This window comes from Podarcis liolepis (genome assembly GCF_965112155.1).
Source record: "Podarcis liolepis genome assembly, chromosome: 15".
Lineage (NCBI taxonomy): Eukaryota > Metazoa > Chordata > Lepidosauria > Squamata > Lacertidae > Podarcis > Podarcis liolepis.
Window position 1 is genome coordinate 45,536,981 of NC_139566.1, and position 13,249 is coordinate 45,550,229.

At 48.5% G+C, this 13,249-nt stretch overlaps 2 long non-coding RNA genes across 2 annotated transcripts in view; one reads left to right on the top strand and one right to left on the bottom strand.

The window, feature by feature from the left end:
• Window positions 1-13,249, bottom strand: part of LOC310694058 — a 183,571-nt gene that overhangs the window by 57,920 nt on the left and 112,402 nt on the right. The window lies entirely within an intron of this gene.
• LOC310694064 overlaps window positions 12,335-13,249 on the top strand; it is a 30,314-nt gene continuing 29,399 nt past the window's right edge. The window contains exon 1 of the long non-coding RNA XR_014519513.1: window positions 12,335-12,583. This is a non-coding gene — a long non-coding RNA (uncharacterized lncRNA). The remainder of the gene's footprint in view (window positions 12,584-13,249) is intronic.

The following is a 13,249-nucleotide window of genomic DNA, read 5'->3' on the forward strand; positions in this document are numbered from 1 at the left end:
CAGGTGGAATCAGCATCAGACAGCTTCCAAAGTTCCTATAAAGTTGCCCCCCCCCCTGTCAGGATTGCAGATACAGCCCATGGAAGGGATCTTGAGAGAAACAGGAAGGGTTTTGGGTAAGAGGCTTCTTATGGTGGTGGCGCTAGGGGGTTCAGTCCATTGGTTGTGCCTGGGCGTTGCCTAAAGTGCAATTCAAAGCAAATCCAGAGTTTCCTGCTCAGGCAGGAATCTCTGAGGAATTTCAAGAGAAAAGTCCAATAATGTGAGTGAAATGTCTCTCGAAAGGTCCCGCTCCTCTCGGAGTGCAACTTGGGGCTAATGTGGGTGGAGAGGTGAGTTGGAAGGGCTCCACCCCCCAAGGACAGCTGGTCTCTTCACCTGCTCCCTCCTTCTCTCCCTCCCACCTTGCAGAATGCTGGGACTTCCCCACACTTCAGGGCCCTCTGCGTGGCACCAGGCGGGTCTGTGTGGCAAGACGGCAGCATGCGCCTCTGGTGTGCAAGCAGGGAAGCTTTGTGGTGAGGGAGCATGCACTGCCTTCCACGCTAAACAGGGACCAGGCTGCCTCCTCAAACTCCATACCAAATCACAAGCAACAGAGCAGAAAACCAAATTATTCTCAGCTGTTACACTGCTTAATTTAATATTTCCAATGAGCTCCTTTGCCTTCTCCTCAAGAATGAAATGCGTATTTGTGCTGTGTCACAAAACATTAGATTTTGTCAAGGCAATTCATTTTTCAATGGTAATTTGTAAAGTGTGCACCATACCCCCCTCCCCCCACTCTCTCACACACACGGTCTGGGGAATTTTATAGCTTCTTTCAGAGAAAAGGAAAATAAGAGGCACTGGGTGAGTGATGGATGAGATGGGAGAGGGAAGGCTGGAGAGGCAACCGTCACAGATTAGGGAGGCCATTGGCCCCTCCCAGCCCAGCTATATCCAAGGACAGGACATGCTGGGGGGGGGGCGGCAATAAATGGCTGGGGCAGTTGCCACAAGGCACAACACCCCTTGGAGAAAACTTTCAGTTCCCTGCAGCATTTTCACATGGACTTTAATGAGGCATAAAATGGACCAAATGAGATCATCAAGGAATAACAAAACAAATAAAGTCAACTTAGCTACATTTTTTCCTAAACATACACATTTTATATCATCCAAGGAGGCCACCAAATGCTGGGGGTAAAGACTTATTCCTCCTCCAAGATCCAGCAAGTTTTCTTTCCTCGGCAGAGAGGGAAAGGGGCTCAGAGCTCCCTGTGGATCCCGAGTGTTCAGGGAGGACACAGAGGAATCGGTCCAGAGACGGAGGATGAGTCCACCTCCAGAGCACTTAGGGGCTGGGGCAGATATCTTTGCCCGTAAGAGTTTACTGGAGCTAAGGTTAGAGTTCAGAAGGCCCATATCCAAATGGCAGGACAGCTGCACTGCATGCAGAAGGTCCTCTGGCACCTGAAGATTAAAGGATCCCAGAGTGCTGCATAGCAGTGGACCAGAGCTGGCAGTGCAGCAGAAGGCGAACCAACATAAGGCCATTTCCTTTGTTCCAGAGAGAAATGCTCTGTTCTTTAGGCGAGGAGCGATTCAGGGAGGGAGGGAGAAAAGCTGCTTTGCATGTAGAATCAGACCCTCCAAGTGTCCCTATTTTCTAGGGACATCCCTGTTTTAGAGAAGCCGTCCCGGTTTCTGATTTGATCCTGTAATGTCCCACTTTCCCTTAGGATGTCCCTATTTTCTTGGAGAAATGTTGGAGGGTCTGGAGTTATCTGACTCCTGAGCCGTCTAAAGGCAATCCTGTATAGGGAAAGTTTCTTAATGTTTAATTTAATTATGTTTTTATATATGTTGAAAGCTACCCAGATTGGCTGGGGCAACCCAGTAAGATGTGTGGGGTATAAATAGTAAAATTATCATTATGGAATAGGACGTCCCTATTTTCATCAGAGAAATGTTGGAGGGTATGGTAGAATGCCACCGCTTCCGTCTCTGGCATCTCCGGGCAATATGCCTACACATTCTACATTAAAAGTACATTCCTTAACACCACCATGGTGCTACAATTCCCAGCACCCTTAGCACACTACAGTTCCCAGGCATCTTTCAGGGAAATTGTGTGCTTTGATTATATGGGAAAGAGTCTCCTTTGCTGGAGATCCTGCCAGTCAAGAGCAGCCCACAGGGCAGAGCGAAGAATTTCCTCTCTCTCTCAGGTGCCAGGCTGCTGGATTTCTCCTGCTGCCGCCCAGACTCTTTCACTCTGGCTCATTTCTCTTGAGGAAGGCCAGATCTGGTTCAAACATGATGTGGTGCGTGATCATTCTCCTGAATTGCTGTTTTAATATATTCTGTGTAACTTTTGTATTTTATAAAGATAAAATACTGTAAGTCACTTTGAAGTTCCTCCAGTGGCGTAGCGTGGGGGGTGCAGGGGGGGCCAGCCGCACCGGGCGCAACATCTGGGGGTTAGGGTTAGGGGGCACAAATTACTTGCCTTGCCCCGGGTGCTGACAACCCACGCTACGCCACTGAGCTCCTCTGTGTAAGGCAGTGAATAAATGAAATAAATAAACCCTGGGCAGAATAGCCGCCCCCCCCCCCCCGGGGTGGTTTTGCTCAGCTCCCTTCTCATTTCTGGAAGGAGCTCTGCTTAGCAGATCATGTCTGGTGCCATCAGAATATGAGAAGAGCCTCCTGGATCAGGCCAGCAGCCTGTCTTGTCCAGCCTCCTGTTCGCACAGCTGCCAACCAGATGTCCCTATGGGAATCTCCCAAGCAGGACTCGAACCCAGAACCGTCTCCCTTCCTGCGCTTTCCAGCAACTGGTATTCAGAAGTGTTTCTGCCTCTGACTGTGGAGGCAGAGCAGAGCCATCCTGGTCAAGAGCTATTGATAGTCTCCTCCTCCTCCATGAATTCGTCCAATCCTCTTTTAACACCATCCAAGCTGGTGGCCGTTGCTGCCTCCATAGCACTGAGCAAAGAAGTCCTTTCTTTGCTCTGGGCAGAATCTTCCAACACTCAGCTTCCTTGGATGTCTGTGAGTTCTTGAGTTGTGAGAGAGGGAGAAGACCTTCTCTCTCCCCTTTCTCCATGATAGGCATCATTTTGCAAATGTCTTCCATGTCGCCTCTTCCTTGCTTCTTCTCTAAACGTAAAAGCCTCAGACATTGCAACCTTTTCTCATCAGAGGAGGCTGCAAAGAGCCTCTGTCCAGTTTTCTTCTTCTGTGATTTTAACTTTTATGTTTAATCCTATAAAACGCTGATTACAATTCAGTAAAGAAAAGGAAACCTCAATTGCCACATAACATTTCTTACTCACTCATCCCATATCTTTCCTCACCTTTCTTCTGTGAAGCCCAGCCTTCCTGGGTCGTTTATTACAGGGCTCTCCCCATGGGGGAAACAGGAGTCGATGCCTTGGCCCCTCACCCTGGGAAGGCTATAAACAAGGAGAGAAACAGAAAAATACATGTCTGAGAACAGGCAGTGAAATAAGGTTGTAATTGTTCCAATAATGAGCAAAGGCATGACCAATTATTTTCAAGCTCATTAAAGTTGAGCCTTCCCTTTCCCCTAAATATATTGTGAGCTTTGCCATGCTGGAAATTTTCTAGATCTTCATTAACTACTCTCATTAACCAAAAGGGTGGGCTATTCTGAGATTAATGATCTATAACAACTGAAAACAGCAACCAGCCCATTGGAGGGCTGGACCAGCAGCTGGGTCTTCCAGCTTTGGATCTGCGAATTCCTCTGCTGCTTCGGGGCAAAGAGCTCCTCTCCACTGGCCTTCTAAGGGCTTCTTGGGCACCTTCTGCCAGCCACTGCCTCTCGGTTTCCCCTTCCTCATGGGGAAGATGTCTCCTGCCCACCCACCACCCCAGATGGCTGCAGGGGTGGGCGTGGGGGCAGCAGCACCCAGTACTGAAAGGCCAAGACCCCCCACAGGCAGCTCTGCCTGCTGCGCTCCAGTGCCTGGTTGCCACAGGACTGAGTACTGGTTGGGCTTCTGAAAGGGGAATGTGGGGCAGAAAGAGACCATTTCCTCCTTTGCCTCTGGGGGCAAAAGGTCTTGGGCTGGGGCTGCCTGCCCCATCCTCTGTGTGGGCTTCCTGCCTCCCTCCACATCTTCAGAGGGGCAGCCCCTGCCCCAACTTCTGAAGGGAGCCAAAAGCTCACATGAACTCACACAGGGGAGGGGGCAGGCAGTTGTTGCACAAATAATCATTAGCTGGGTTTGTTTGCTTTGCTTAGAAAATATAAAGATTTTCTTTCCAGCTTTGCACTGGGGGAAAGGTTAATGAATTCCCTCAGAGAAGAGAGACTTCCAAGCAGTGGAGGTCACAAATCAATGCCCGAGGTATGATAGGCCAGGCTGGCTGGAGAGCTTCAGCAAGGAGAGAGAGAGAGAGAGAGGAGAGAAGGAGGCAGTCAGGGGTGGGGTGGGGGTGTCCCCATCACGTGTGCCACATGCAAGCACTTGGCCTCTCTGACCTTGCAGGTGGGCTTCAGCCCTTGTATCTCGGGGCCTCCCTGCCTCCACCCACCTCACGGTGTCCGGGGAGTTAAACACCCCCTTTTCCGGTGGGAAAGGGGTGCACTGTGACACAAAGTTGTCGACAAAGCTGCCCATCACTGAACAAAGCGGCATTACAAAGCAGCTCACATCAATAGGGCTAATTAATTGGATTAATGGAAGGGCAGCACAAATTAGGTCTGGCTTGGATAATTTCAATGAAAACTGAATACCAATCCCCAAAGTCGATGAAATCTGGATGAGACAAAATTGAGTTAAAATAGTGGAGACTGCCAGAGTCATTAGCCCACCCAGTCTCTGGAGCAGTTGTTTAATATGCAAGCTATTAATATGCAAAGTGACACAAATAAAAAAGTGTGACTTAAAAAAAAATCCCTGTGTTGAGCACAGGCATCTGCCTGATATGAAGGGGGATTGGAGTTGACGGGAAAGTGGGGGCTATCAAGTGGCCATTCAGCCTAGAGTGCCCACTCTGCTGGATGCACAAGTCAACCAGGTGGTGGAAACAAGCAGATATAGACCGACATTTGTAACTGGATTTCTCTCCACACTTGGACCAGCTTAGCATTTTTATCCCAATGAAGTGCCTACAATTAATGAGCCTAATATGGGCTGTTTTTACAAAATTCTGTCTTCTCTGAATGGAGAAGGAACCCCCAGAGCAGATCTTGCACACCCAAAAGGGCACTAGGGGAAGGAGCATATGCAGAGCTTGAGGTGCCAACTCTCAACCGCCCCCTTGGCCTGCTCAGCTATGACACTGCTGGTCCCCCTATTTGTGGGTTCGGGGCTTGATTCTGCTGATCATTCTCACCCCAAATAAGTGTCAACAGGGACAGAGTCAAGCACATGTTAGCTAGCTGCAGAGGAACCCAGGAAGCTGCCTTAGGCGGAGTCCACCTAGCTGAGTATTGTGTGCTCTGGCTGGCAGCAGCTCTCCAGGGTTCCAGGCAGGGAATCTTTCCTAGCCTACCAGGAGATGGTGTTGAGGACTGAACCGGGGACCTTCTGCACGCTGATGCTCCGACCCTGCGCATGTGGACAAAGGCCCATCAATACCTGAATGCAGTTTATTATTTTGCAAGCCGGTTCTAAAACGCTAAACTTTTGGATGTGATGTAAATAACATATTTTAATATTTCTCCCTTTAAACTGAATACAGTAGCTGGAATGTGATTCTCTGTTGGAGGGTGAGCTCTGTTTCCTTTGCCACCACTTTCACCCCTGAAAGCAGTCTTTCTCAAACTTGGGTCTCCAGCTGTTGTTGGACTATGACTCCCATCATCCCTGACCACTAGTCCTGCTAGCTAGGGATGGTGGGAGTGGTAGTCCAACACAGAACCAAGTTTGAGAACCCTGCTTCAAAGCATGCATTGATAGCAGCCTTCCCCAAACTGGTGCCCTCAAGCCTTTTTAGACTGCATTGCATTGCATTGCATTGCAGGAGGTGGACAAGATGGCCCTTGAGGTCTCTTCCAGCCCTACAATTCTATGATTCTACAACTCCCATCAGCCTTAGCCAATGTGTCCAATCATCAGGGAATCAGGGATGATAGGAGTTGTCCAAACCATCTTGAGGGCACCAGGGTGGGGAAGGCTGGTTAACTCTTCCTCTCTCCTGACAGGCACAAACCAGGTGGTCTATTTCTTCTTCCTCTGGACCTAGGAAGAGCCTGTTGGATCAGGCCCATGGGGACCATCTAGCCCAGCACCCTGTTCTCATGGTGGCCAACCAGGTGCCTGTGGGAGACTCATAAGCAAAACATGAGCATAAGAGCACACACGCAGCCCGGTGTGGATTCCAGCACCTGGTCTTCAGAAACTTTACCATCTCTAGCTGTAGGAAAAACACAGCCATCATGTCTAGTAGCCATGAATAACCTCGTCCTCTATGAATTGATCCTCTTTGAAAGCCATCCAAATTGGTGGCCATCACTGCCTCCTGTGGGCATGAGGTCCATAGTTTAATTTTCTTTTATCTGTCCTGAATCTTCATCTGTGGTGCAGTGCAGGACGGACCCCCAAACTGGGTCATCAAGTCCTTAAGGTTAAAGTACTTGCCGCCACTGCCAAGGTCAGGGCAGTAGAGTCAAGACTTTTATACAGTGCCCTTAAATGTTCCACACACATTGTCATTATTGTAAGCCAGTCGGACAGATGTATTTGAAAGGCTGAGCAGTCATTCTAACCAATATTGCAATCTCCCAGGACTCTTTAAAACAACCCTGTATAATAAATAATAATAATCAGCCTGAAGACAGGAGTGTCTGGCACTCACAAAGAGTCGGACACGACTAAACAACAACAACAACAACAACAACAACAACATGGTCAGTCAGGATAATAATAATAATAATAATAATAATAATAATAATAATAATAATAATTTTTATTTATACCCCGCCCTCCCCAGCCAAGGCCGGGCTCAGGGTGGCTAACAAGCAATAATAAAAACAAGTTGAATGATTACAACTTAAAAACAAGATTAAAATACGACATTAAAATATTGAAACATTAAAATATTAAAATGCAGCCCCATTGCAGGAGGAGGATAATAATAATAATAATAATAATAATAATAATAATAATAATAATAATAATAATTTATTATTTATACCCCGCCCATCTGGCTGGGTTTCCCCAGCCACTCTGGGCGGCTTCCAACAGAATATTAAAATACAATATTGTATTAAACATTAAAAGCTTCCCTAAACAGGGCTGCCTTCCGATGAAGCAGTGTGGCTTTGAGGGCAGCAGTTAAACAGACACCACAAGCTCAGTTTAATTCATTAATAAAATATTTCTCAAAGGCATTCTCCTGGTCTCATAGCTGCAAAGAACAGAGGAACAGGTAAAGCGGAGACATACAAACACTTCACAAAATATATACAAGCTTTGAAGAAACAGGGAAAGCTGTGGATTCCAAAGTGCTTGCTTACCTGTGTGTGGCATGAAGTACGTCAGTCTCCCACTATTCCCACATTGGATGATCCCATGTTCTAGTATCAGGATGGAGAAAAACACTCTATCCACTTTTTCCACACGATGCAAAAGCCACTTCCTCATTTTTATTTATAAATACACAGCCACCAGATGGAGCTCAACAATTGTGCCATGGCACCACGGCAATGAGTTTTCCTTAAGAAATCCTATAAGACTGTCCTTATCTAAGAGCAGTGCTTGAGCAGGGGTCCAGCTGAATTAACATTTAGCTTTTTTCCGCCCATTTTTTTATAACTTCCACATCTTGAATTTAAAAAATAAAAATTTAGAAGATGACAGGTTTTAATTCCTGCTCTAAAGGAAAAAGAAAAAAGAAAGAAGAAAGAGAGGGAGGGAATCAAATTGGCTCCAGGCTAAAGGCCAGGCAGAACAACTCTGTCTTACAGGCCCTGCGGAAAGAAATCAGATCCTGCAGGGCCCTGGTCTCATGAGGCAGAGCGTTCCACCAGGCTGGAGCCAGAGTTGAAAAGGCCCTGGCTCTGGTTGAGGCTAATCTGACTTCCTTAGGGCCCGGGACCACTAGGGTGTTGCTATTTATGGACCTTGAGGCTCTCCGTGGGGCAAACCAGGAGAGGCGGTCCCGTAGGTACGAGGGTCCTAGGCCGTGAAGGGCTTTAAAGGTCAAAAGCAGCACCTTAAATCTGACCCTGTCCTCCACCGGGAGCCAGTGCAGCTGGAAAAGCACTGGGTGAATATGCTCCCATGGCAGAGACCCTGTGAGGAGCCTCGCTGCAGCATTCTGCACCCGCTGAAGTTTCTGGGACAGCTTCAAGGGCAGCCCCGCGTAGAGCGAATTACAGTAGTCAAGCCTGGAGGTGACCGTTGTGTGGATCACAGTGGCCAGGTCGGGACGGTAAAGGTAAGGTAAGCTCTCTATTGCAGATGTGGGAAGCTGAGAGGTTGAGACCAGCCTGCGGCTGTTCCACAAGTTCATGGTGTGGGAATGTTGAGGGTGGCAGGAGAGGATATGTTGTTTATTAATATCATTTCTAACTTGTGCTAGCAAGTTTCTTCATTTAGCAGAATGCATTCCCCTTCTTACGCAGCAGAAAGCTGGTTGCAAACTCGTGTGAGTTTTTTTAAACAATAAGCAATTCAATCTGGCTTGTCCAGATTGAGATATGTTCTAATCTTCATGGTGAGACCCCTTTGATCCCTCCTAAAAGAATAAAGACACCACAGTCTTATTCATAAGTAACAAAAAGTAGTTTTACTCACGATCAGGCAGAGCACAGTGTGATCCCTGGAGGCAGGCTGCAGGCTTTAGGCTGAAAGTTACAAACATGTACAAACAGGTTTGCCCCATATGGGAGAGAACCTGGGGGAACTGTTGGCTGGCAGTCAGCAGTCCAGTCCAGATGAATCAGGAAGTTCACAGGACGAAAAAGAAGATCAAAGAGAGGGAGGTGGCTGTGTGACTTAGAATCATAGAATCATAGAGTTGGAAGAGACCACAAGGGCCATCGAGTCCAACCCCCTGCCAAGCAGGAAACACCATCAGAGCACTCCTGACATATGGTTGCCAAGCCTCTGCTTAAAGACCTCCAAAGTAGGAGACTCCACCACACCCCTTGGCAGCAAATTCCACTGTCAAACAGCTCTTACTGTCAGGAAGTTCTTCCTAATGTTTAGGTGGAATCTTCTTTCTTGTAGTTTGCATCCATTGCTCCGTGTCCGCTTCTCTGGAGCAGCAGAAAACAACCTTTCTCCCTCCTCTATGTGACATCCTTTTATATATTTGAACATGGCTATCATAACCTCCTCTTCTCCAGGCTAAACATGCCCAGCTCCCTTAGCCGTTCCTCATAAGGCATCGTTTCCAGGCCTTTGACCATTTTGGTTGGCCTTTTACCAGGTCTGGAAGAGTCACACCCACCTACTAGTCACATGCAAAAGGAAGGATGCTCCAGGCCAGGAGGAACAGGAAGTTCAACTGGCTGGACCAACATCTCCTGCATGACCACTCTAGCAAAACAGGTAATGTTGTACTTGACCACTCCCAGTGGATTACATCCCACACATGGGAGGTGTGGCATTTGAAGCAGGGTCTTGGCCAGCTCCAGATTGCCCCCCCTTTAAGTTGCTCCACCCATGAACACAGGCAGCCCCCCACCCAGCACCGGCACTGACACACTGTAATGACATCTTGGATTGATGATTCTGCGAAGGGCTATTGGGAGAGGGCACAATGTCATTTGCAGGCGGGTATTGATCTCTGTTAGCCTCCCCTCAGAAAGGAAGGAAGAAAAATATTGGCTTATTTACAAAGGGTGGCTTTTTGCTTCTAGCCAGGAGGCAGCCTCAAGATTCACAGCTTTACACCGCGTCCCTTGGAAATTGGAGAGGCTGAGGAGGAGGAGCCCAGCTCCATCTTAGAGGGGTGGCTGGAATCGAAGTCCCCCACCCCTTCCCTTCAGTAAAGGGTGGACTGATCACCTCCAGAGGTGGGGCACTGCCTGCATGGGACTCTATTGGGTAGCTCCTTCTGGTGTGGGGCTGCTCTGTCTTCCTGGAGAAATTGAATTTCTGCACCAGGCTGCTCTTAAAGATCCAAGAGCAGGGTAGCTCTCTCGCCCCTCTCCCCTGCCCAAATCTGACTCATCAACTTTTATTTTTTATTTTTGCCACCACCACCAAAATTGGTGGGGTCTTGGAGACCAGAACAAATGGTTGAGGGAGGCAGATGAGGCTCCATAATTTAGGAATAGGCTCCCCGCCTCCACCCTCAGCTTGGAGGAGACCGGCAGGATTTGCTGCTGGGAAGCAAATGCCCCTAGATTCCTTCCCTCCTAGATTCCTTCCATGGTCCTAGTCAGAAGGGGTTGTGGAGGATGGCTGGCATCCTGTCCAAGGCCCTCAACAGCTCAGGGGTCTTGCAGCCACTCCAGCATTCCTGACAGGGGCAGTCCTGCCTGCCCTTTAAGGCCTCCAGCAAAGGGGGGAACCCCAGAATTGGAATAGATGGTCCGGGGGGGGGGGGCTTTCCAAGTCTACAGTTCCATGATTCTATGATTCTCTCTGGAGATGGCCTGTTCCATCTCTTCCATCTGCTCTCCTGGAATTGGATCCCTGGAATCTGGTGCAGGAGAGAAAAAAGGCCTGTCCACACTGGAGCATTATTTCCCTCTTAATCTACTCCACCACCACCCCATTCAAACTCTCCTCTCCGCTTGCATTCTCCTTCAAGATCTCAAACATCTATGAAATGTAGCTAAAAGGCCAAGATATAAAGGTCAAGCATTTCTAGCAGAAAGATTCCTCCACTGGTTCTTGCATTCTCCTGGCTGGTTTGTGTCTGGCAGGCTGAGAGGTGGGGGGGAAGAGAGGTGGTTTGTACAAAGGAAAATAAAAAAGCTAAGAAGTACCTCCAAAAACATCTGACAGAAGGGAAAATCCCAGCAATAGAAAGGAGAGGAGGATGAAGGCGGCTCCCTGAAGGTCCAGTCCAAGTTGGCAAGTGTCAGAATATCACCAGCTGTTTGCAGAATGCAGAATAAACACATCTGAAATGCCTGTTTGTATGTGAAGAAGACTGGCTGCAGAGCCCTTGCGGCTTTGGGAGTCAGAGGCTTCAGACTCTGGGTTGTGCCAAGTGGCTGGGCCAGAATTTGTGGGTACAGATTAAGCCCCTCTAACAACAAGGCAGTGCCTAGAATGACTACAAAGCTGGACCACAAGTGTTCAGTCAGGTCAAGACTAAAGACTGCTAATAAGATCAGCGGCTGGACAGAACGGATTGGAGCAGCTGGATTTCAGCAGGACTGAGCTTTCCAAACAGATGGGGAAGCCAAAGAGAACACACAGGAGTGAGATGCAGAGGCAGGAACCCTCCGCTTAGAAATAAATAAAAATTAAAAGGGAAGGAGGAAGGGGGCCCAAACAGCCACCCACTCAAAAGACAGAAAGGCATAAGAGACCTATGGTGACGATGGAGAGGAAGACGGGCTCAGGGCAAGTAACCATCAAAGAAATGCCCCAGGGCCACCAAGCATGCCTCATGCCCCTGGCACTGCCTTGTGGGCACTGGGGCTGCTTGGGCAGCACATATTTAAACTATGGAACTCCCTCCCCCAGGAGGCAGTGGCGGCCAACAATCTAGATGGCTTTAAAGGGATTAGACAAATTCAATGAGGACACTCGTCATTTCGGCTATGCTCTGTGTGCACAGCTGGTGGGAGCAATGCTTCTGGACACAAACATTGGGAGTGGATTTCCAGGCTGTGGGGCATTTGAAGGACTTGGGCTGCTTTCCCTGGGACATCTGTTGGGAAGCCTCTGTGTGGTCATGTTTCATGCTCAGCCAGTGCTCTGCCTTTCTCATGAGTGATGCCATCCGTGGAGTCTTTGGGGGACCTAGTTCCCTTGGGGGAGGAAATCCCCCCCATGAATCTGCAGTGAGGCCCCTCTCAGGGGCTCCACGTACAAGCCCCATTCTCGACCACCTCTCCTGAGCAATCCTGGGCCCCAGAGCTTGGCAGGAAACTCCCTCACAGGGAAAAGCAGCCCAAGTTAGGAAATGTTTCTCCCTCTAATCGGAAGCAGATGTGTTCCCTGCAAGGCTGTCCAAGGGAGAGGATTCCTTGGGTTAGCTAGACCTCCATTCCTTTCATGGGATCCAAGGCCGCCCGTGTCTGGAAACTCTGAGGCAATCCTGAAGCACTCATTCCTTTTTTAGTGATGGTGAGCACAGGGGGAAATTAAAATAATGGGGCTTTGAGTGGTTTCAGATGATTCTTTAAAAGGCTCGTGTTTAGCATGAGGCCAGTGATACATCTCTATCTGTATCTTGCTGCCTACCTCCAATGCTTTTGCCTGGCCTTCTTGCTTTCCCATAATTGCAAGATGGGCATGTTACACAGGGATGCCCAGTATGCCCAGTGGCACAGCACACCCTCTGTGGGCAAGGAAACCACAGGTTCAGCATCTCCAGGCATTTTCTGTGCCTTCATGGTAGGTGCTGAAAATGACCCCCAAATATTGGATTGGTCTGTGGGGAAGGATCTTAGAACTTCCAGGCTGGAGTGGGCTTATTTTTAAAGGTAAGATGACCAATGGGGTCCTTGTTTTTGAAAAGGTTTTGCTCATTGCTTTTTTTATTTAAAGGGGGGGGAAGGTGCCAGTACTAACCATGAAGTTGTTACAGCAAGTGCCACACTTTTAACATTTGAAGGGGGTGCCTGTACTGCGTACCCTTGAGTACCTCCAGAAAAAAGGACTGGTTTTGCTGCTGCTACAAGGATGTTGTATCTGATGGTTTCCATGGAAGAATGAGAAAGGATATACTCAACCTAGATAAAATGGGGTAAGGGGGGGAATAGGAAGGGCCTCTCTGCATGAGGTGCAGCAAGTCAGAGGAGACCAGTCTTCCCCAACCTCCTGTCCCCCAGATGTTCTTGACTACAACTCCATAGTCCCTGGATGTTGGTAGAGAGCCAGCGTGGTGTAGTGGTTAAGAGGGTAGACTTGTAATCTGGTGAACTGGGTTTGCATCTCCGCTCCTCCACATGCAGCTGCTGGGTGACCTTGGGCTAGTCACACTTCTCTGAAGTCTCTCAGCCCCCCTCACCTCACAGAGTGTTTATTGTCAGGGAGGAAGGGAAAGGAGAATGTCAGCCGCTTTGAGACTCCTTCGGGTAGTGATGAAGGGGGTATTAAATCCAAACTCTTCATCTTTTCTTCTAGTGCTGACAGGGACTGATAGATCT